This window comes from Heterodontus francisci, chromosome 10 (assembly GCF_036365525.1).
Source record: "Heterodontus francisci isolate sHetFra1 chromosome 10, sHetFra1.hap1, whole genome shotgun sequence".
Classification (NCBI taxonomy): Eukaryota; Metazoa; Chordata; class Chondrichthyes; order Heterodontiformes; family Heterodontidae; genus Heterodontus; species Heterodontus francisci.
The window spans coordinates 47,519,439-47,545,288 of NC_090380.1; the positions used below are offsets into that span (position 1 = coordinate 47,519,439).

Genomic DNA, 25,850 nt, shown 5'->3' on the forward strand with positions numbered 1-25,850 from the left:
GCCCTTGAAACGGTGGTGGTGAACTGTCCTCTTGAACAGTGCAGTCCATGTGCTGTGGGTACACCCACAGCGCTGTTAGCAAGTGAGTTCCAGCATTTTGAGCCACCGACAATGAAGGAACAGCAATATATTTCCAAATCAGAATGACGTGTGAGTTGGAGAGTAGGTTGTAAGTGGTGGTGTTCCCATGAATCTGTAGCCCTTGTCCTTCTAGGTGGTAGAGGTCACTGGTTTGGAAGGTGCTGTTGAAGGAGGCTTGGTGAGTTGCTGCAGTGCATTTTGTATATGGTACACACTGCTGCCACTGTGCACCGGTGATAGAGGGAATGAATGTTTAAGGTGGTGGATGGGGTGCCAATCAAGCAGACTGCTTTGTCCTGGATGGTATCAAGATTCTTGAGTGTTGTTGGAGCTGTACCCATCTAGGCAAGTGGGGAATATTGCATCACACTCCTGACTTGTGCAATGTAGATGGTGGACAGGATTTGGGGAATCAGGAGGTGGGTTACTCGTCGCAGAATTTCTAGTCTCTGACCTGTTTTAGTAGCCACAGTATTTATGTGACTGTTTCAGTTAAGTTTATAGTAAATGGTTACCGCTATGATGTTGATGATGAGGGATTCACCAATGATAATGCCATTGAATATCAAGGCAAGGTGGTTAGATTCTCTCTTGTTGGAGATGGTCATTGCCCGGCACTTGTGTGGCATGAATGTTTCTTGCCACTTATCAGCCCAAACCTGGATGTTGTCCAGGTTTGCTGCATCTGGACATGAACTGCTTCAGTAACTGAAGAGTTGCAAATTGTGCTAAACGTTGTGCAATCATCAGTGAACATCCCCACTTCAGACCTTATGATGGAGGGAAGGTCATTGATGAAGCAGCTGAAGATGGTTGGACCTAGGACACTACTGCAGTGATGTCCTGGGGCTTACATGATTGGCTGCAGCAACCACAACTATCTTTCATTGTGCTAGGTATGACTCCAACCAGCAGAGAGTTATGAAACTCTAGTTAATGCCCATCATCTGCCTACAACTAAACACAAGTAATATATACCTGGGCAATTTTCCATATTTTCTGTGTCAAGAAAACCTGCTATGCCAAAGGAGGATATTTTAATTCATTAATTGGAAACTTACATTAAACTTTTCATGAAACAAATAGAGCTGGAATCCTACAGTTAACTTTTTTAAAAAGCTGGTAGCCAAGAAGACCACTGCAATTTGCATTTGAACACCTTGCACATTCCAAGACATCAAAGAGGAGACAAATGTCTGATGAATCTATCCCCAAAACAGTGGCTTGCTCTATTGATTAAACTACCTGAGATTGCTTTCATTAGCAAGACATTCAAAGCCATCCTGGGACTTTAACATTGAAAGGGCAAAGGGGAGAGATTGAAATTCCTAAACTTGAATCTCATTAGAAGGCACCAGAGAATACACTACGGCAGTCATGTGACTGTCCATTGCTGTGAAAGCTGGGAGTTTCCTTTGGAACAAGCAGACAAGTCAGTGACTCAAAATGGGCACAGCTAGAAGGGCTGTCTCTCTTTCTTTCTCTCTTTCTCTCTCTCTCTCTCTTCCTCCTTGCCCCCCACCCCCCCCAAAAAAAAAAGGCCTGATGAGGCATGTGAAGCCTAGCTGCCGGTTGCTGGATCCAAGACAAAGCCACCAAAGGAAAAAAGCCACCTACAATTCTGCCTCAAAGAAAACCCTGAACCAAGTGGGCCAGCCGCAAAGTGCACTTCTATCAGTCAATGACTTCAAGAACACAACTTCAGCCAGAAGACAGAGGAATCACCCAACTCCACAGTCTGTGTATTAATTTCTATTTGTTCTGGACTCTAATGCAACCACAAATCTACTCCTCATCACTCTGTAATCTATTGTGTGTGTGTGATTCTTGTGTGAGTGTATGCATAATTTTATTATTTTATTTTGTTCGGCTTTAGATTGTTAAATGTAATAAATTCACTTTTTTCTGGTTTAAAGTCAAGAAAACCTGTCCAATTGGTTCTTTTACGATCACAACAAAGGTAAAACAGTAAAACACCCACTGAAGTGGTAAGCACATCCACTGTTTTAAAAAGGAATAAACCCTGTTGCGGTCAATTAAGAGGAAGGACCTGAGAGGATCCTGGCCGTAACAGTTGGGTCAATGCCAGTGTTGCAACTGTACTGGAACAGCATGGCCAGGGGAGAAGCTAGTTCTGGAGCATAAGTCTTCAGCACTACAACTGGGATGTTGTCAGGACCCATGGCCTTTGCTGTATCCAGTGCACTCAGGTGCTCTTGATAATATGTGGAGTGAATTGAATTGACTGAAAACTGGCATCTCTGATAGTGGGAACCTCAGGAGGAGGCCGAAATGGATCATCCACCTAGGACTTCTGGCTGAAGATGGATGCAAATGTGTCAGCCTTGTCTTTTGCACTAATATGCTGGCTCCTCCATCATTAAGGATCGGGATGCTCGCGGAGCCACCACCTCCTATTAGTTGTTTAATTGTCCACTACCATTTACGACTGGATAGGGCAGGACTGCAGAGCTTTGATCTGATAGATTGGTTACTTTATTACTTAGTTCTATCACAAGCTATCTCCGCTGTTTAGCATGCATATAGTTTTGTATTGTTGCTTCACCAGGTTGGCACCTCATTTTTAGGTCTGCCTGGTGCTGCTGCTGGCATGCATTCCTACACCACTCATTGAACAGGTTTGAGCTCCTAGCTTGATGGTATTGGTGGAGTGAGATATATACTGGGCGATAAGGTTACACACTGTGGTGGAATACAGTTCTGCTGCTGATAGCCCACAGTGCCTCATGGATGCCCGGTTTTGAGTTGCTAGATCTTTTCTGAATGTATCCCAATTTGGATGCTAGTAGTGCTACATAACACAATGGAGGGTATCCTCAGTGTGAAGACAGGTCTTCATCTCCACAAGGACTGTGCAGTGGTCACTCCTACCAATACAGTCATGGACAGATGTATTTGCATCAGGTAACTAGATCAAGTAAATTTTTCCCTTGTTTTGGTTCTCTCACCACCACAGGCCCAGCCTTGTACTTATGTTGTTACAGCCTCAGTTGAGACTGTTAACTTTAAAACAAGAGATATGAACTCCCCAGACTAATTAAAGAATTACATGACAAGATTAAACATTTTAAGAATTTTACTATAACAACTAAACTAAAATCAACATCAACTAAACAGTACATAGTAGGTAGCTAATACACTAAATTACGAAGAAAGATATTGTGTGATCACTTGTAAGAGTAATGTACCTTTAAGGCCTTAGTATGCACATGAGCTAAATGCCAGGATGCAGTCATGTGACTACATGACTCACTCTGTAACTGTAACACCAAGAGGCAAGTTCTGTAAGTGGTTAGCTCTGCACTGTTTATAGTTGTTAGCTGTTTAATAAACCTGTTTGAGATCTTCAATCAACTCACAACAAAAGGTATTTCCCATTAACTTATTGAAACACTTGAAAATCCCACATCACATTTATACGTTACACAGAGTTCTCAGTGGAAAAGGTATCCTTGCAGTTAAAAGTCACGTCTGGTGTCTAGGCCGATGCCAGGTTGTCCGTCTGGTTTTATTCTTATTTGACATCTCTGTGGTGGTTTGATATAACTGAGTGGCTTGCTAGGCCATTTCGGAGGGTAGGTAAGAGTCAATCACATTGTTGCAGGTCTGGAGTCACATGTAGGCCAGACCGGGTAAAGACGGCAGACTTTGTCCCCTTAAGGACATTAGTGAACCAGATGTGTTTTTACGACAATCCAGTATTTTCACAGCCACCGTTACTCAGACGAGGGGCTGAATTTTTCTGGGTGGGTCAAATCCCAACATCAGGATGAATTCCAGGTTAGCAACCTGGGAAAGGCCGTGGCGGGGCTATGAATGTGATCTTTCCAGAGGCAACCAATCAAAAAGTCACCTCCAGGAGCCCCGCACAAGTGGGGATGGCGGCCAGGTTCCAGCCTGAGGAGGTCCAGTCAACTTTCTCCCTGTATGTGATGGCTGGCAGCCCCACCGGGAGAGGAGAGCGCTGCTGAAGCAGAAAGGCAATCATGAGGGCACCACAACATGGAGGCATTCTTGGAGGTCTTCTGCAAATTTGAGATTGAAGAGGCCCACAACTGATCGGGCCATTGGCGTGGCTGGGGCCTCCTGCACAGGCTTGGTTTTGGCAGCGGCCTGCGGCCTTTTATCCTGGCAGATCCCTCATTGGGGCACGGAACCTCTGGCTTTGATGGTACCCCTGCCCTGTGGCCAGGAGGCTGCAGCCAAAGAGTGCTTGGCTCAGCGCTTAACAGGATTTGATGCACAGCTGTTTATCACATTGTATGTGCAGCATATTAAACATTAACCACGTGGAAAGCCAGTGTAACAAGCGGCTTTAGTTAAAGAGGATGATTAGATTACAGCAGGGATGATCAAACTGCCATGCAGTAAAGATGCAGAACAGCAATCGTCTCCTGAGAGAGCTGAAAACAAGCAGTTAAACCTGTTGAGGCTGATGTATGGAAGCAATGCAGACTTAGACAGCTCCCCCTATAACAACTGCCTCCCTCTTCTCTCCATAGCAGTCTGGAGCCATGAAAGTAATTGAATTGATCCCTAGAGACCTGAGCATGCCTGTCAACCCTTGTCTGCTTTGTCTGCTCCATTCATGTAGCGCCTCTTCATATCATGTTTCTGATTCCTGCTCAATGGTGTTTGTAAATTGTTACTTCTCTGCATTCACAATGTCTGCACATGTGCAGAAGCAGCAAATTACAAACATCTAGGAATGGTCCTCAGTTGGACCAAAGTGGAAAGGGTTCCAAAAGCAAGCATGCTGAAAGATGTACCTATGTAAATAGAACCATTGAGATTTCCCAAACTCAATTGGACCTGAGTGATGTGGCCAAATGATCTGACACCCACAACACCCCTGCACCAGCCCAAAGATTATGATTCCTAATATATGCTTAAACGTACCAACAGTGGGCTTGATGCCAAATTCTCCGGTTGCCTCAGAAATGTGCAGAGTAATTGTACTTTTGCAGGCATATTTACTGTGTGTACCTATGCATCAACAGTGTTTCTCTAGATTTCAGAGGAAATCAGAGTCTTCATTTGCACAATATTATCTGGGCATACGCACAATAAGGGCTGAATTTTACTAGCTCGCTGCCATTCTCGGTGGCGAGTTTCTAAGATGATGGCCCGCACACACTGTTTTACTCCATGGAGCTGCCGCGATATTAGAAGCGGTGGCTGATTTGCATGGCCGGGGCAGACCGCGCCCCCCCAGATGCTGTGGAGGGGGCAGGCATCCATCCCCTGTAACGGCGTCTGCCGCCACTATGCAGGCCCCGGCGCCATTTTTAAAGGGCTTCAAGCCCTTACATGTAATTTGAATTTTTATAGTTATATACTTAATAAATATTTTAATTTAGCTTTAACAAAAGATTCAAGACCCTCTCCCATCCCCCCAATGACTGAACAATTTATTATCTGCCTTCCCCCCCCCCCCCAAAAAACTTACCTTACCCAACCTTCCCCGCTCACACAGTGTTTATTACCTTTCGCCTTCAACCCCTTCCCACCATCCCCTCCACCAATCCCAATTGTTTTCCCTGCTCCTTCCCCCACCCAAACTGAAAGCTTACCTGGTCCCCCCTCCCAACCAGTGTGCCGCCTTGGATCTCCAAATGGAGATCCGAAGGCGTGGGAGCCCTGGCAACTGACCGGAATATGGCTGTGGGACAGCCTATGGGAGCAGGTAGGTCATTAATTCATTAATTTTAATATTTAAATCCTGCTTCCATCGCCGAGCGGCAGGGGTCCACCACGAAACTTGCTGCCGGTGGTAATGTGGGGCAGGGCCTTCCCGGCATTGAGGCCCATGGCGGGCCTCTCCCGGAGGCATTTTCCAAGCCCCCCCCCCACCATGTCAGGAGGCTGGTAAAATCCAGCCCTAATTGTGCAGATAAAAAGATCAAATGCTTAAGACTGAAAATCTGAAACAAAAGTAATAAAACGCTTCAAAAACACAGCAGGCTGATCAGCAATAACCAAGAGAAAGGACACATTTCAAGTGTAACCCATTATCAGAATGTTCTTACAAAGGGATAGACCCATAGCATTCGCCTGTTGTTTCTCTTTGATAGATACTGACACACCTACAATGTATTTATAGCACTTTCTGCTTAGTTGCACCTTAGATGTATGATATATAAAAATATATATACAGCTAGCGGAGTGGGAGATGTGCTTTCTTTTAGATTGAAAATGCTTGTAGTGTATAGTGTGAAATCAGTGTGTGCCATGAGGTTGAGATATCATGTACATTAGTTTCTGAGGCACTTGACCTTATTCCCACTAAACTTTCGATCACCCAACTTCCTCTCCTGGTCCCCATGTTAGCTGATATTGTTAATGGTTTACTCTGTCCAGGTACTGTCCCTCTCCTTTAATTCTGCCGTCATCACCTCTCTCCTCAAAAAAACAACTCTTGATCCCACAGCCCTTGCAAGCTGCAGATCCATCTCCAACCTCTCATTCCTCTCCAAAGTCCTTGCATATTGTTGCTTCGCATCTCCATTCCCATTTTCCCAGAGCTCCATGTTTGAATCCCTCCAATCAGGTTTTTGCCCCTGCCACAGTACTGTAACAGCTCTTAACAAAGTCACAAATGACCTGCTATGTGACCGTGACAAAAGTAAACTTTCCCTCCTCGTCCTTCTTGACCTGCCTGCCGCCTTTGACATGGTTGACTACACAATCCTTCTCCAACACCAGTCCATTGTCGCCCAGCTGGCTGGGTTTGCATTCACCTGGTTCCATTTTTATCTATCTAATCATAGCCAGGGTTTCACTGCACTGTTACCTCTGGTATCCCCTTGGCCCCCTCTTATTTCTCATCTACATGCTGCCCCTCAGCGGCGTCATCAGAAAACTCAGCACCTGTTTTCATGTGTATGCTCCTGACACCCAGCCCTATCTCACCACCACCTCTCTCGATGCCTCCACTGTCTCTAAGTTATCAGATTGTTTGTCCAAAAACCAATACTGGATGAAGAGAAATTTCCTCCAATTAAATATTGGGAAGACCAAACACATTGGGCTGAATTTTGTAGCTAGGCCCCAGGTCCCGCCATCGGGACTGGAAATGGGAGCCACTGCCACTTGGGTGCAAGCAATCTTCCGGTGGCCGGCCAATTAAGAGTCGGCAGCTTTGGGGACCAATCAGTAAGCGAATGGAGGCGCTGTGAAGTTATGTCGTGGCAGATGCTGGCTCCATATTTAATTGGCTGCCAGCACTCAGTATCATGGGAACTGCCAGGACATCTGCAGAAGGAAAGGAAATCAGCAGAGACAATGGCAAAAGGAAGACATCAGGTGGCACCATGGTTCAGTGATCACTCCCTGCAGGCTCTCCACCAGGCTGCAAGGGCAAGACAGGAGGTCCTCTTCCCCAGGGATGGGAGGAGGAGACCAGTCTTACTGACCAAGCAACTCTGGATGGAGGTTGCAGAGCAGGTCAGCAACTGTGGCGTCACCCCCATCACCTGGCTGCAGTGCCACAAGCATGTCCATGATCTTATTTGTTCTGCCAAGGTGAGTACTCCATATCTTTTTTTTCCCTTTTGGGACTTGCATGTGGCAACGCCAGACGGTGAGTTTTGTGGAGAGGGAGTGACCATCCAATAGATTGCAATGGGCTCAGGGAGCAGCATATGCTGTCACAGGCATGGCTGCATCTCGGTGAGAGGCGCTCATCTGTGATTGTTGACTCTAGCAAGATCCCTTGAGAATGGCTGCATGCAGGAGGTGTTTGTGATCCCTGTTGTGTGATTTCCTTTAAGAGTGATGTCCCTTTAAGATCTTAGTATGCTAATGAGCTGAGTACCAGGATGCAGCCCTGTGACTACATGCCAGTCTCATTCTTTAACTGTAATGCGAAGAGGCAAGTTCTGCTAATAGTTAGCTCTGTACTGTATATATTATATATAATAAAAACAAGAAATGTTGGAACCACTCAGCAGGTCTGGCAGCATCTGTGAAAAGAGAAGCAGAGTTAACGTTTCGGGTCAGTGACCCTTCTTCGGAACTCTAGCAGAACTTCTTCAAGGTAGGCATTCCTGGAAGAGAAGTGGCAGTGAATTAAACACTAAAATAAAAGCAAAATACTGCGGATGCTGGAAATGTATATATTAGTTAGCTGTTTAGTAAACCTGCTTGAGATCTTCAATCAACTGAACTCAACGCATCTCATTTGTGCTGCATCAGACATAAGTTTCTCATCCGCGATGCTGAGGACGTTGTGGATAGCATGTTTAGCGAGGTGGTCACACCTCAGGTAATGGCTGCACGGGCAGCAAAGGGATGGGTAACCACCAGGCGGAGTAGTAGCCACAGGCAGGTAGTGCAGGAGTCCCCTGTGGCCATCCCTCTCTCAAACAGATATACCACTTTGGATACTGTTGTGGAGGATGGCCTCCCAGGGGAAAGCAGCAACAGGCAAGTATGTGGCACCATGGATGGCTCTGCTGCACAGCAGGAAAGGAAAAGGAGTGGAAGAGCTATAGTGAAAGGGGATTCTATCGCAAGGGGTACAGATAGACATTTTTGTGGCCACAAACGTGACTCCAGGATGGTATGTTGCCTCCCTGGTGCTGGGGTAAAGGATGTCACGGAGCGGCTGCAGGACATTCTGAAGGGGAAGGGTGAGCAGTCAGAGGTACACATTGGTATCAACGACATAGGTAAAAAGAGGGATGAGGTCCTGTCACAAGAATTTAGGGAGCTAGGTAGCAGATTAAAAAACAGGACCTCAAAGGTTGTAATCTCTGGATTACTCTCGGTGCCACATGCTAGTGTGTACAGGAATAGGAGGATAGAGCAGATGAATGCGTGGCTGAAGAGATGGTGCAGGAGGGAGGGCTTTAGTCTCCTGGATCACTGGGTCTGTTTCTGGCAAAGGTCGAACCTGTACAAGTTGGACGGGTTGCACCTGAACTGGAACGAGACCAACATCCTTGCTGGGAGATTTGCGAGTGCTGTTGGGGGAGCGGAGGGGGGGTGGTTAAACTAATTTGGCAGGGGAATGGGATACAGAGTGGAGGTACAGTAGAGGGTGATGCTCAGTCAAATATAGAAGAGAAACTGAGTCAGTCTGGAAGGCAGAGCAAATATAGACCTGTTAAGGCACAAGGGAAAAATGCAAGGCTGGATTGCATCTATTTTAATGCGAGGAGTCTTATTAGTAAGACAGATGAATTGAGGGCGTTGATTAGCACATGGAATTATGATATTGTTGCTATCACAGAGACATGGTTGAGAGAGGGGCAGGGCTGGCAGCTCAATATTCCAGGGTATAGAATCTTTAGGCATGACGGGGGAGGGGATAAAAGAGGAGGTGGTATTGCACTGTTGATCAAGGAGTCAATTACTGCTGTAAGGAGGGATGATATCTTAGAAGGTTCTCTAATGAGGCCATATAGGTAGAATTTAAAAACAAAAAGGGGGCAATCGCTTGGCTGGGAGTGCACTACAGGCCTCCAAACAGTCAGGGAGAGATAGAGGGGCAGTTATGTAGGCAAACCTCAGGGAGGGGTAATAATAGTTGGGGATATCAACTGGGATAGTCTTAGTGTAAAAGGCTTAAAGGGTGCGGAATTCTTAAAATGCATACAGGAGAGCTTTTTGAGCCAGTATGTAGAAAGTCCGACATGAGAAGGGGCATTACTGGACCTAATCCTAGGGAATGAAGCTCGACAAGTGGTAGAAGTGTCAGTGGGGGAGCATAACTCTGTAAGATTTAAGGTAGTTATGGAAAAGGGCAAAGAAGGGCCGGAAATAAAGGTACTGAATTGGGGGAAGACTGATTTCAATATGATAAAACAGGATCTGGCCAGAATGGACTGGGAGCAACTACTTGTAGGAAAGTCTACATCAGACCAGTGGGATTCATTCAAAGACGAAATAGTGAGGGTTCAGAGTCAACATGTACCCGTTAAGGTGTAGGGTAGGACCAACAAGTCAAAGGAACCCTGGATGTCGAGGGATATAGAGGATTGGATCAGGAAAAAAAAGGAGGCTTATGGCAGATTCGGAGTGCTGAAAACAGCGGAGGCACTGGAGGAGTATAGAAAGTGCAGGGGGGTACTCAAAAAAGTAATTAGGAGAGCGAAGAGGGGACATGAAAAACACTGGCGGGCAAGATAACGGAAAATAAGGCGTTTTATAAGTATGTTAAGGGCGAGAGGATAACCAGGGAAAGAGTAGGGCCCATTAGGGATCAAAGTGGCAATCTGTGTATGGAGCCGGAGGACATAGGTGAGGTTTTAAATGATTACTTTTCATCTGTGTTCACAATGGAGAAGGACAATGTAGGTGTAGAGATTCAGGAGGGGGATTGTGATATACTTGAACATATTAGCATTGAAAGGGAGGAAGTATTAGCTGTTTTATCGGGCTGATAAATGGATAAATCCCCAGGCCCAGATGAGATGTATCCCAGGCTATTCTGTGAGGCAAGGGAGGAGATAGCAGGGGCTCTGACATAAATTTTCAAATCCTCTCTGGCCACAGGAGAGGTACCAAAGGACTGGAGGACAGCGAATGTGATGCTATTATTCAAGAAGGGTAGCAGGGATAAACCAGGTAATTACAGGCCGGTGAGTCTAACATCAGTGGTTGGGAAAATATTGGAAAAAATTCTGAGGTGTCAGGGGGAGATCGTGTCTTACTAACGATTGAATTTTTCGAGGTGGTGACTAGATGTGTAGATGAGGGTAAAGCAGTTGATGTAGTCGACATGGACTTCAGTAAAGCTTTTGATAAGGTCCTGAATGAGAGATTGGTTAAGAAAGTAAGAGTCCATGGGCTCCAGGGCAATTTGGAAAAGTGGATCCAAAATTGGTTTAGCAGCAGGAGGCAGAGGGTGATGGTCAAAGGTTGTTTTTGCGAGTGGAAGCCTGTGACTAGTGGTGTACCGTAGGGATCGCTGCTGGGACCCTTGCTGTTTGTAATGTACATTAATGATTTAGTCGTGGATGTAGGAGGTATGATAAGTAAGCCCGCAGATGACACGAAAATTGATGGTGTCGTTAATAGTCAGGAGGAAAGCCTTAGATTACAGGACGATATAAATGGACTGGTAAGATGGGCGGAGCAGTGGCAAATGGAATTTAATCCTGAGAAGTGTGAGGTGATGCATTTTGGGAGGACTGACAAGGCAAGGGAATTTACAATGGATGGTAGGACCCTAGGAAGTACAGAACGTCAGAGGATTCTTGGTGTACTTGTCCATAGATTACTGGAGGCAGCAGCACAGGTAGATAAGGTGGTTAGGAAAGCATATGGGATACTTGCCTTTATCAGCCGAGGCATAGAATATAAGAGCAGGGAGGTTATGGTGGAGCTGTATAAAATGCTAGTTAGGCCACAGCTGGAGTACTGTGTAGAATTCTGGGCACCACACTATCGGAAGGATGTGATTACACTGAAGAGGGTGCAGAGGAGATTTACCAGGATGTTGCCTGGGCTGCAGCATTTCAGCTATGAAGAGAGACTAAAAAGGCCAGGGTTGTTTTCATTAGAGCAGAGAAGGCTGAGGGGGGACATGATGTATACAAAATTAAGAGGGGCATTGATAGGTTAGATAGGAAGAAACTTTTTCTCTTAGCGGAGGGGTCAATAACCAGGGGACATAGATTTAAGGTAAGGGGCAGGAGGTTTAGAGGGGATTTAGGAAAAAAATTTTCACTCAGTATGTGGTTGGAATCTGGAACGCACTGCCTGAGGGGGTGGTAGAGGCAGGAACCCTCACAACATTTAAGAAGTATTTAGATGAGCACTTGAAACGCCATAGCATACAAGGGGATGGGCCAAGTGCTGGAAAATGGGATTAGAATAGTTAGGTGCTTGATGGCCGGCACGGACACGATGGGCCAAAGGGCATGCTTCTGTGCTGTATAACTCTATGACAGTCCGCCATCATGGACAGCTAGGTTTCCACCAGCATAGGCATTGTCTCTGTGGGGTGATTAAGAGTGTTCAGCTTTATGCTTGCAGAAGACAGCCCAAGAAATGGGCCAAGACAAGTGGAGGGGTTCCATACCTGGGCATCCTAACCCTCATGGAAGAGGAATCATTGGAATTGGCAGGGTAGCATGCGGGCCACTCCATCGCAGATAAATGAGACCGGAGTGCAGACACAAGAGACTGGCCGAGTGCATAGAAACAAGGGAGCCTTTGGCACACATGAGGCATAGTGCACGTGTGTCCACTGTTATGTTTTTGCTGGATATTTTATATATCTGATTTATCTCAGAGCAGTGCAGATATGACACTACTTCTAAATCAACAACATGTTTATTTACAGTAGTTTAAAATAGCTCAGCTCTTACAAGATCTCAACCTTGCTTTCCTCATTTAAGGTGCTCCTTAAAACCTACCTCTTTGACCAAGGTTGTTTGGTCATTTGCCTTAATATCTCTCCCTGTGGTTCTGTGTTAAGTTTTGCTTTTTAACACTCTTATGAAGCATCTTAGTTCGTTTTATTAGGTTAAAGACCCTATATTAGGGGCGGCACAGTGGCGCAGTGGTTAGCACCGCAGCCTCACAGATCCAGCGACCCGGGTTCAATTCCGGGTACTGCCTGTGTGGAGTTTGCAAGTTCTCCCTGTGTCTGCGTGGGTTTCCTCCGGGTGCTCCGGTTTCCTCCCACATGCCAAAGACTTGCAGGTTGATAGGTAAATTGGCCATTAGAAATTGCCCCTAGTATAGGTAGGTGGTAGGGAAATATATAGGGATAGGTGGGGATGTGATAGGAATATGGGATTAGTGTAGGATTAGTGTAAACGGGTGGTTGATGGTCGGCACAGACTCGGTGGGCCGAAGGGCCTGTTTCAGTGCTGTATCTCTAAACTAAACTAAACTAAAATAAATACAAAATGTCCTTATTGTATTGCATTAGCTCGTGCATTTAGCCAGGACGTTCCATCCTGGGTCGATCATGGTGGAGGCATTCCAGCTGAATCGAAGGGAACTGAGTGGCTTTATACCATTTTCACATGACATTTGCTATTACCATTAAATTTGGTGTAAAAATTAGTGCAACACAAGGGCTTAAGACTGTCTCTCAAAAGAAATGTTCTACGCCATTAGTTGTATATTGGAGAATGAAAATGGAAGGTAATTTCTTGGAGGTGAATGGCAGTTAAAATAAACAGTTCTGATGCCTTTCTTCAACTGCTGGAAATATAAGGGCAAGGGCCAATGAAGCATGTTTATGGTCAGCACTGGGACATCTCAAAAATTCGTCAATAACCTGGGCAGGCTGTAACTCCTATTGCAAAACACCTATGGTATCTGCGAGAGAATTTATGGGCTTTAGAAGTGTAAAGTGCATTTAATCCATCTTGCCATTGAAATTTCCACCTAGCAGTTCTCTCATTAAAATCCATCACAGAATGCCATACAAATCAGAGTTTGCTTTTGCAGTTCGAAATAAACAAACTGCTGTCTGCAAACGAAGGAAGATCCCATACTGGAAGAAGGCGAATAACTGTGTGCTGATGAATTTGTTAGTGTCCATTACTGTCTTGAAGCTTCAAAAGCTAATTTGCATGGCCTTCAGGACTAGTACTTCGCAATCATCTAAATTGCAATCTGCATACATGTCTTGTACTCGCACTGTGATTTGTGTAGTATTTTGAGTAATTTTTTGAAGTTCATATAATTACACTGGAATTAATTTGTCATAAACAGATTTGTAATACTTCTTCTGAAGATTACTTTTCATCTTCAGAGCTGAAGTGCATGAAACAGTTGATCCCCTTATACCTCATTTACAATTTTAATCAGTCTTTACAACTGCAGTGTTCCAGTTGGTACTACAATCCTTTGCATGTATCAGGCTCCTGGCTGCACCAAAAATAAATATCTTTGGTGTTCTAATTTAAGAGCTTTCTGAGCTCTAGTTTTGGCATGATGATGTGTAGTTTTAGGGAGTTAATTAATTCATACCTGCTTCCACTCAATGTTGATTGCGAGGGGTAATAGAATAATGGAAAAAAGAACTTGATTTTTTTTTTAAAAAATTAAAATTAGACAGATATGATGTGATAGAAGCATTGAAAATTCTGAAAGGGTAGGATAGGGGCAAATAGAAGCAGACTGCTTCCAGTAGCTGAGGGGTCAAGAACAAGAGGCCATATATACAAGATTAAATGTAACAGAGTTAGAACAAAGAGGAAGAGATGTCTTTTCATGCAGAGAATGAGAGACTGTGGAATTCAGTTCGAGGGTTAGTGTTTAAGGCAGCAACTATGTCAGTATCCCAGATTAGATTGAATAGGAAATGAAGGGATATGTAAACAGATGTGTTTAGGACAGGTTTGGGCTATACAACATTACTCATCACATGGGTTTGTTTTTATTACTCATAATGTAATGTGATATTTTGCCAATCACAGTGGGGGTAAAGGAGGAAATGGAAGGGCATTGAAAAATGTCCCTATTTGGGTTTAATCTTCTCCCAACACACTCCATATCCTCATAGCAACAACAAGTGTGTGCCTCCTGTGACTGACATATAGATATTTTGGAGCTGATTTTAAGATGAGCACACCTGTCTTTTGTTCAGGTATTAACTTTGGCTTTAATCAATTTTCCTGGTGTTTCTGTCAAAAGTTTTTGATCTGTGTTTTCACCTGGCTCAATTTACATTTAAACCATAGGCATTGCTATGATTTTTTTTATTCTTTCATAGTATGTGGGCATTGCTGGCAAGGCCAACATTTATTGCCCATCCCAAATTGCCTTTGGGAAGGTGGTAGTGAGCCACCTTCTTGAACGGTTGCAGTCCGTGTGATGAAAGTAGTCCTACAGTGCCGAGAAGTACGGAGTTACAAGCTTTTGATGCAGCAATGATGATATAACAGCAATATATTACAAGTCAGAATGGTGTGTGACTTGGAGGGGAACCTGCAGGTGGAACCTGTTCCCATGCATCTGCTGTTCTTGTCCTTCGAGGTGATAGAGGTTGCGGGTTTGGGAGGTACTGTCGAAGAAGCCTTGGTACACATGGCTATCACTGGATGCTGGTGGTGGAGGGAGTGAATATTTAAGGTGGTGGATGGATTGCCGATCAAGCGGTCTGATTTGTCCTGGATGGTGTCGAGCTTCTTGAGTATTGTTGGAGCTGCACTCATCCAGGCAAGTGGAGAGTATTCCATCACATTCCTGACTTGTACCTTGTAGATGGTGGACAGGCTTTGGGAAGTCAGGAGGTGTTATTTGCTGCTGAATCCCCAGCCTCTAACCTGTTTTTGTAGCCACAGTATTTATGTGACCGATCCAGTTCAGTTTCTAGTAAATGGTTACCCCTATGATGTTGATGATGAGGGATTCAGTGATGGTAATGCCATTGAATGTCAAGGCGAGGTTTTTAGATTCTATTTTGTTGGAGATGATCATTGCCTGGCATGTGTGTGGCACGAATATTACTTGCCACTTATCAGCCTAAGCCTGAAAGTTGTCCGGGTCTTGCTGCACATGGGCACAGACTGCTTTATTATCTGAGGAGTTGCAAATAGAAATGAACATTGTGCAATCATCAGCAAACATCCCCACTTCTGATCCTATGATGGTGATGAAGCAGCTGAAGATAGTCGGGCCTAGCATGCTTCCCTAAGGAGCTCCTGCAGTGGTGTCCTGGGGCTTAGATGATTGGCCTCCACAACCACAACTGCCTTCCCTTGTGCTAGGTATGACTCCAACCAGCGGAGAAATTTCCCCCCAATTTCCATTGACTTCATTTTTGATCAGATGCTGTCATGGTTCTCGAGTATTAGAAATTGTGGGCAGTCCATCTCTAGTGGAACCTCATCAATCTAAAATCTATTCCCTGTTCTCCCTTCTTTAATGAGGAATGGGCAAAGAGGAATGGAAAACCACAGACAAGAACCAAAATAATTCTTGACTTCTGGTACAGCAGGATGAGAATGAATTTATCTGGTCCACCTAGAACTGAGCAAAATAACAGATATACTTCTCCAGATTCTATCAATGATCCACGAAAACTGACTGAGAAAGCATTCATTGGTATATAAGCCATAAAATGAGTTGCTTTGTCTTTACAAGAGGAGATTGGAACTGAATTGATAGGGTAATGGAAAGCTGGGCACTTTCACAATACTCCAGGATGCAAGATGCTGCTGCTGATTGATGAGGCAGCTTGGATCATTGATAAAATCTGTGCAGACAGACCGGACAGGGAGAAATGAAATGCATCCCAATTAGTCCTAGATGGATGATTAATGGGCACTTATAAGTGGCATGTGCTGGTAAGAGATGTTATTTTTAGCTGGTTAACCTCCAGTAGTACTCCTCTGTACATTTTGGGGTCCATAATTGTGACCTGTTACTGACCTGTCCCTAAGTTCTCAGAGTTTATGTAAGGAAAATGTGCGTGGAGAGATGGAGAATCACTTTCAGACAGATAGAAATTCTGCTTATATGGATTAATCAGTAGCTTGATTCGGACTGTGTTAAGCATGGTGAATGGTGTCCATGCCTGTCCCGATACCCAGTTACTGAAAAAAAAAACTGAAGGTTTGAAATGTAATTTTGTCTCATTTTCCTTAAGTTCTTTTTCAAAATAGGTGTACGTGTTAATTGTGTTTGATTGTATGCAAGTGGTGGACATTAATTAGGGCTTCACTTGAGCACATATATTGAAACTGTTGTGATTGAATTGGGAGGTGTATGCTTGGAATGTTTCACTCTGTAACACTTACCTGAAGACTGGAGCGGCGGCAGGCAGACCTGGGAGGAATCAGATCCGGAGCGAGACCTGTAAAAGAGAGGGCGGGGCTCAAGGCCCTTACCTGAAGACCGGAGCAGCGGCAGGCGGACCTGGGAGGAATCAGATCCGCAGTGGGACCTGTAAAAGAGAGGGCGGGGCTCATGGCCCCTACTTAACTAAAGACCAGAGCAGTGGCAGGCTCTCTCTCTCTTTCTCTCTCTCTCTTTCTTTCTCTCTCTCTCTCTCTCTCTCTTTCTCTCTCTCTCTATGCCGGTGCACGCTGAGGTTCAAAACAGGAAAAAAAAGACTTAGAGTGATATCACGAGAAATCTGCAAGCTGATTGGTTGGGTAAGTAACAGCTGTTAGTGCCTGTAAATAGCTTAAAAAAGGGGAAAGTTTTTTTCTGTAAAAACCTCAAAACCTGCTGTATAAGTGACAAGGTTAGTACTACTAAAGTGTGTGTTTTTTTGAAATTAGTGTAAGTTATTAAAGGACATTAGATTGTCATGGGTAGTGTTTGGAGTAGAACAAGGTCCCTAATGTAATTAGTATTTTATTAATTAAAGGGAATAACTAAGTAATTTAAAGGTAAGTCATGGCAGGAAAGCTTGCACCCGTGATATGATCCTCCTGCGCTATGTAGGAAATCAGGGACGCTTCCAATGCCCCTGGCAACCATGTGTGCAGGAAGTGTATCCATCTGCAGCTACTGGCAACCCGCATTACGGAGTTTGAGCTGCAGGTGGATTCACTGTGGAGTATCCGCGATGCTGAGATCATCATGGATAGCACGTTTAGCGAGGTGGTCACACCGCAGGCAAATGCTGCACAGGCAGGAAGGGAATGGGTGACCATCAGGCAGAGTAGAGGAAGGCAGCAGTCCCCTGTGGCCATCCCCCTCTCCAACAGATATACCACTTTGGCTATTGTTGGGGGAGATGGCTCAGGGGAAAGCCGCAAGAGCCAAGTTCATGGCACGATGGGAGACTCTGCTGCATAGGAGGGAAGGAAGAAGAGTGGCAGGGCTATATTGATCGGGGATTCAATCATAAGGGAAATAGACAGGCTTTTCTGCAGCTGCAAAAGAGACTCCAGTGTGGTATGTTGCCTCCCTGGTGCTAGGGTCAAGAATGTCTCTGAGTGGCTGGAGGGCATTCTGAGGGGGGAGGGCGAGCAGCCAGTTGTTGTGGAACGTATCAGCACCAACGACATAGTTAAAAAAAGGAATGAGATCCTGCAAGCTGAATATAGGGAGTTAGGATGAAAATTTAAAAGTAGGTCCTCAAAGGTAGTAATCTCAGGATTACTACCAGTGTCATGTGCTAGCGAGAGCAGGAATAGCAGGATATATCAGATGAATACATGGCTGGAGAAATGGTTTAGGGGGGAGGGATTCAGATTCCTGGGACATTGGGACCGGTTCTGGGGCAGGTGGGACCAGTACAAGCTGGACGGGTTGCATGTGGGCAGGACCGACACCAATTTCCTCGGGGTGGGGGGGGGGTGCTTGGCGGTTGGTGTTTGCTAGTGCTGTCTGGGAGGGTTTAAACTAGAATGGCAGGGGGATTGGAATCTGGGCAGGGAGACAGAGGAGAGGGAAACAAGGAGAGAAATGAAAGACAAAAAGGTAAGAAGCAAAACTGGAAGGCAGGGAAAACAAGGGCAAGAAGCAAATGGGGTCATAGTGCAAAATAAAGCTAAGATGACTTGCAATGTTAAAGACAAGTCTAAAGGCATTGTGCCTCAATGCGTGGAGCATTCGCAATAAGGTAGATGAATTAACAGCGCAAATAGATATAAACGGTTATGATATAATAGCGAACACGGAGATATGGCTGCAAGGTGACCAAGGATGGGAACTGAATATCCAGGGGTATTCGATATTTTGGAAGGACAGGCAAAAAGGGAAAGGAGGAGGGGCAACGTTGTTCGTAAAGGAGGAAATCAATGCAATAGTGAGGAAGGATTTTGGCTCAGAATCTGTATGAATGGAGCTAAGAAATACCAAGGAGCAGAAAACTGGGGGTTGTCTAGAGACCCCCAAGCAGTAGTAGAGATGTAAGGAATGGCATTAAACAGGAAATTAAACACGCATGCAATAAGGGTACAACTGTAATTATGGGTGACTTTGATCTACATATAGATTGGTCAAATCAAATTAGCAATAATACCGTGGAGGAGGATTTCCTGGAGTGTGTACGTGACAGTTTTTTAGACCAATATGTTGAGGAACCAACTACAGAAAAGGTTAACCTAGACTGGGTATTGTGCAATGAGAAAGGATTAATTAACAATTTGTTGTGCGGGGTCCCTTGGGGAGGAGCGACCATAACATGATAGAATTCTCCATTAAGATGGCGAGTGAAGTAGTTGAATCCGAAACTAGGGTCCTGAATCTAAATAAAGGAAAATACAAAGGTACGAGGCACGAGTTGGCTATGGTAGATTGGGGATCTTTACGAAAAGGGTTGACGGTGGATAGGCAATGGATTATATTTAAAGAACATGTACATAGGGCAGCACAGTGGCGCAGTGGTTAGCACCGCAGCCTCACAGCTCCAGTGACCTGGGTTCGATTCTGGGTACTGCCTGTGCGGAGTTTGCAAGTTCTCCCTGTGACCGCGTGGGTTTCCGCCGGGTGCTCCGGTTTCCTCCCACAGCCAGAGACTTGCAGGTTTATATGTATATTAGGATTAGTATAAATGGGTGGTTGTTGGTCGGCACAGACTTAGTGGGCCAAAGGGCCTGTTTCGGTGCTGTATCTATATCTATCTATGAATTACAACAATTGTTCGTTCCTGTCTGGCGCAAAAATAAAACTGGAAAGGTGGCTCAACCATGGCTTACAAAAGAAATTAGGGATGGTATTAGATCAAAAGAGGAGGCATATAAAATTGCCAGAAAAAGCAACAAGTTTGAGGATTGGGAGCAGTTTAGAATTCAGCAAAGGAGGATAAAGAGGTTGATTAAGCAGGGGAAAATAGACTATGAGAGTAAACTGGTGGTGAACATAAAAACTGACTGTAAAATCTTCTATAAACACGAGAAGAGAAAAAGATTAGTGAAGACAAATGTAGGTCCCTTACAGTCAGAAATGGGGGAAATTATAATGGGGAACAAAGAAATGGCAGAACAATTAAACACATACTTTGTTTCTGTCTTCACAAAAGAGGACACAAATAACCTCCCAGAAATGTTAGGGAACCAAGGGTCTAATGAGAGTGAGAAACTGAAGGAAATCAGTATCAGTGAAAAAAACAGTGCTAGGGAAATTAATGGGGTTAAAGACTAACAAATCCCCAGGGCCTGATAATCTACATCCTAGAGTACTAAAGGAAGTGGCCCTGGAAATAGTGGATGCATTGGTGGTCATCTTCCAAACTTCTATAGACTGGAACAGTTCCTACAGATTGGAGGGTGGCAAATGCAACCCCACTATATGGAAAAGGAGGGAGAGAAAAAACAGGGAACTACAGACCAGTTAGCCAGTAGGGAAAATGCTAGAGTCTATTATAAAGGATGTGATAGAAGAACACCTGGAAAGCATAAACGGGATTGGGCAAAGTTAGCATGGGTTTACGAAAGGGATATCATGCTTAACTTTTTGAGGATGTAACTCTTCTTCATTGACCTCCTTGTCTCGAGAGACAATGGGTAAACGCCTAGAGGTGGTCAGTGGTTTGTGGAGCAGTGCCTGGAGTGGCTATAAAAGCCAATTCTAGAGTGACAGACTCTTCCACAGACACTGCAGGTAAAATTGGTTGTCGGGGCTGTTACATAGTTGGCTCTCTCCTTGCACTTCTGTCTTTTTACCTGCCAACTGCTAAGTCTCTTCGACTCGCCACTCTTCAGCCCCGCCTTTATGGCTGTCCGCCAGCTCTGGCGATAACTGGCAACTGACTCCCACAACTTTTGGTCAATGTCACAGGACATCATGTTGAGTTTGCAGACATCTTTAAAGCGGAGACATGGACGGCTGGTGGGCCTGATACCAGTGACGAACTCGCTGTACAATGCGTCCTTTGGGATCCTGCCATCTTCCATGCAGCTCACATGGCCAAGCCATCTCAAGCGCCGTTGGCTCGGTAGGGTGTATATGCTGGGGATCTTGGCTGTCTCGAACACTTCCGCGTTGGAGATATGGTCCTGCCATCTGATGTCAAGGATTCTCCAGAGGCAGCGAAGATGAAATGAATTGAGACGTCGCTCTTGGCTGACATACATTGTCCAGGCCTCGCTGCCGTATAGCAAGGTACTGAGGACACAGGCTTGAAACACTCGGACTTTTGTGTTCCGTGTCAGTGCGCCATTTTCCCACACCCTCTTGGCCAGTCTGGACATAGCAGCGGACGCCTTTCCCATGTGCTTGTTGATTTCTGCATCGAGTGACAGGTTACTGGTGAAAGTTGAGCCTAGGCAGGTGAACTCTTGAACCACTTCCAGAGCGTGGTTGCTGATATTGATGGATGGAGCATTTCTGACGTCCTGTCCCATGATGTTCATTTTCTTGAGGCTGATTGTTCGGCCAAATTCGTTGCAGGCAGCCGCAATCCTGTCGATGAGTCTCTGCAGACACTCTTCTGTGTGGGATGTTAATGCAGCATTGCCAGCAAAGAGAAGTTCCCTGATGAGGAACTTTCCGTACTTTGGTCTTCGCTTTTAGATGGGCAAGGTTGAACAACGTACCATCTGATCTTGTGTGGAGGAAAATTCCTTCTTCTGAAGACTTGAACGCATGTGAGAGCAGCAGTGAGAAGAAGATCCCAAACAGTGTAGGTGCGAGAACAGAGCCCTGTTTCACGCCACTCAGGATAGGAAAGGGGTCTGATGAGGCACCACTATGCTGAATTGTGCCTTTCATATCCTCATGGAATGAGGTGATGATACTTAGTAGCTTTGGTGGACATCCAATCTTTGCTAGTAGTCTGAAGAGACTACGTCTGCTGACGAGGTCAAAGGCTTTGGTGAGATCTATGAAAGCAACATAGAGGGGCATCTTTTGTTCACGGCATTTCTCCTGTAGCTGGCGAAGGGAGAACAACATATCAATGGTGGATCTCTCTGCTCGAAAGCCGCACTGTGCCTCAGGGTAGACACGTTCAGCCAGCTTCTGGAGCCTGTTTAAAACAACTCGAGCGATGACTTCCCCACTATGCTGAGCAGGGAGATTCCACGGTAGTTGTTGCAGTCACCGCAGTCACCCTTGTTCTTATAGAGGGTGATGATATTGGCATCGCGCATGTCCTGCAGTACTGCTCCCTCATCCCAGCACAGGCAAAGCAGTTCATGGAGTGCTGAGAGTATAGCAGGCTTGGCACTCTTGATTATTTCAGGGGTAATGCCATCCTTTCCAGGGGCTTTTCCACTGGATAGAGAATCAATGGCATCACTGAGTTTATTTTTTATTTATTTATTTAGCGATACAGCACTGAAACAGGCCCTTTGACGGTCTGTGCCGACCATCAACCACCCATTTATACTAATCCTATATTAATCCTATTACCCTCTCACATCCCCACCTTCCCTCAATTCACCTACCACCTACCTATACTAGGGGCAATTTATAATGGCCAATTTACCTATCAACCTGCAAGTCTTTTGGCTGTGGGAGGAAACCGGAGCACCCGGCGAAAACCCACGCGGTCACAGGGAGAACTTGCAAACTCTACACAGGCAGTACCTAGAATCGAACCTGGGTTGCTGGAGCTATGAGGCTGCGGTGCTAACCACTGCGCCGCCCTGATTTTGTTGACTGTTCGTCCAGCTCATCCATGACTGGCAGAGACTGGGCTGCATTGAGGGTGGTATCAGTGACAACATTTTCCCTGAAGTACAGTTCTAGGTAGCGCTCCACCCAGCAGTCCATTTGCTTGCATTGGTCAGTGATCATGTCCCCTGACTTGAGGAGGGTGATCTTCTTGATGGTTGGCCCAAAAGCTCTCTTAATGCCATCATTCCTCTGATGTTTCCGGTGTCGGAGGCCAGCTGAATATGACTGCATAGGTGTTGCCAGTAGTCATTTGCACAGCGCCTGGCTGTTCTTTGTGCAGTGGTTCTGGCTACTTTAAGTGCTACAGATGTTAACGCGCTGGGGGCTTTCTTGTGGTTCAACAGTGCAGTGCGCTTAGTGGCTATGACAGGTTCCAGCTCTTCAAAGTGAGATTGAAACCAGTCTGTATTCTGCTTCTCTCGTTTGCCAAAGGTGGGCATTGCTGAGTCATAGATGGCATCTCTGATGTTGCCCCACTTTGTCTCTGCATCCCCTGCAGGAGTGTTTTGAAGGGCTTTTTCAAGTGAATTTAGAAACTTTTGTAACAGCTGTGGATAAGAAATTTTGTTTGTGTTGATGTGCGGGCGGCTCATCTGCTTGGAGTGATGCAGCTTCTTTGATTTGAGTCTAACTTTGCTGCACATCAGGGAGTGGTCGGTGTCGTAGTCCGCACTGTGGAAGCTGCGTGTGATTTGGACACTGTTTAAAGAGGCTCACCTTGTGACGATGAGGTCCAGCTGGTGCCATCAACGTGATCTTGGGTGTCTCAGTGAAACCTGGTGACAGGATTTTGTATGAAAGAAGGAGTTGGTGATGCAGAGGTTGTGATAGGTACACAACTCCAGCAGTCTCTGTCAATTCTCATTCATCCTTCCAATGACTTAGCGCCCAAGGCAGGAGGGCCATGAGTCATGGTCGGCCCCAACCCTGGCGTTAAAGTCCCCCAGCAGGAACAAATGTTTGGTATTAGAATGCTACTCATGATATTATGACTTCTGCATGTCAGCATGGGTTTACGAAAGGGAAATCTTGCTTAACCTTTTGAGGATGTTACTAGTGGAATAGATAAAGGAGAACCAGTGGATGTGGTGTATTTGGATTTTCAGAAGGCTTTTGATAAGGTCCCACATAAGAGGTTGGTGTGCAAAATTAAAGCACATGGGGTTGGGGGTAATATACTGGCATGGATTGAGAATTGGTTGACAGACAGGAAACTGAGAGTGGGAATAAATGAGTCTCTTTTCGGGTGGCAGGCAGTGACTATTGGGGTACCGCAGGGATCAGTGCTTGGGCCACAGCTATTCACAATATATATTAATGACTTGGGTGAGGAAACTAAATGTAACATTTCCAAGTTTGCAGATGACACAGAGCTGGGGGGGAATATGAGCTGTGAGGAGGATGCAAAGAGGCTACAGTGTGATTTGGACAAGTTGGGTGAGTGCGCAAATGCATAGCAGATGCAGTATAATGTGGATAAATGTGAGGGTAGTCGCTGAAAGCATGCATTCGGGTGCAGTGAGCAATTAGGAAGGCGAATGGGTATATTGGCCTTCATTGCAAGAGGACTTAAGTACAGGAGCAAGGATGTCTTACTGCAGTTATACAGGGCTTGGTGAGACCATATCTGGAGTATTGTGTGCAGTTATGGTTTCCTTATCTGAGGAAGGATGTTCTTGCCATGGAGGGAGTGCAAAGAAGATTTACTAGGCTGATTCCTGGGATGGCAGGATTGACATATGAGGAGAGATTGGGTTGATTAGGCCGATATTCACTAGAGTTTAGAAGAATGAGAGGGGATCTCATAGAAACCTGTAAAATTCTAACAGGACTAGACAGGCTAGATGCAGGGAGGATGTTCCCGATGGCTGGGGAGTCCAGAACCAGGGGTCACAGTCTCAGGATACGGGGTATGCCATTTAGAACCGAGATGAGGAGAAATGTCTTCACTCAGAGGGTGGCGAACCTGTGGAATTCTCTTCCGCAGCAGGCAGTGGGGGCCAAGTCATTAAACATATTCAAGAAGAAGATAGATATATTTCTTAATGCGACAGGGATCAAGGGATATGGGGGAGAAAGCGGGAACAGGGTACTGAATTAGATGATCAACCATTATCTTTTTTGAATGGTGGAGCAGGCCCGAAGGGCCAAATGGCTACTCCTGCTCCTATTTTCCATATTTCTATGTTAAATGGAGTGAGGAAAGATTGGCTCCAGTACTATCCTTCATCAACTAGTTTTCCAGAATAAAACAATATATCAATTAATATTCTGTACTTGAGCCGTAACTTGTCACTTTAATAAATATACAGGCCATGAACCTCCATGGCAGTTACCTCCATCTCCCCCATGCCATCAATGGAAGATCAGCAGAGAAATTGTATAAATGGCAGTTGCCGCTTTTTCTGTGTTATGCTGAGCTCCCAAAGTTGCAGTGGGAGATCAGAACAGCCTCTGTTGAAATTTAAGGCCATAGACTTTATGCTACCGCACAGTTGGTAAGATTACCAGTTTTCATGTTAAATCAATAAAACCGGGTCAAATTTTTGTTGAAAAATTTCAAAATTGGTACTTATTCATTAACACTGAAAAATTCAAAATAAGATCAACTTCAGAATAAAAGTTATTCAACTCTGAAACAGAACATAGTGCCTTTTGCAGATTTTCTGATCAGTGAGGTTTTGAAGCCCAAGCCTGTACAGTGCGATACTTGGTGTACAAGGTTTTACCTACTTTTGATTCCGTTTTTTTTTTAAATCACCAAATTTGGTTCAAACAAAAATATTAAAAACACCAGAAACTGGAAACCCCAACTATTGGTTCTTTTCAATGCTGGATGGAATGGAAAATGTATGCATGATCCCAATAGTCCTGTATTTTTTTTAAAAGTTACTCATAAAATATTCGAAAGAAAAATGTATCAGGAAGGGTTTATTGACAGATTCTGTAACCAGAGTAGAGTATTGATTTTGTTATATGGTTTGTTTGTAGGAGTGAATCTGAGTCAGAGATAAATTAGGTGTGTGGGAAAACACATTTTGTTCCAAATCCTGGTGGTAATGGTGTTTTTGGAGAACATTGCTTCTTGGAGTCTGAGTGTTCGGTTTGTGTAGGAGTGTTGCCCTTTGACTGTTGGGTAAAGGCTCCTTTCTGATAGCAGAAACGGATTCTCAAATTATCATCTTGTTTTATTCACAACACAGCAATAGTTCTGCTTTCAAAGGAGTTGTTAATGAGTTGAACTCTATTTTTGA

At 44.9% G+C, this 25,850-nt stretch overlaps 1 protein-coding gene across 7 annotated transcripts in view; it reads left to right on the top strand.

The window, feature by feature from the left end:
- The window catches only part of dmd (dystrophin), a 1,950,296-nt gene that overhangs the window by 927,987 nt on the left and 996,459 nt on the right, over window positions 1-25,850 (top strand). The window lies entirely within an intron of this gene.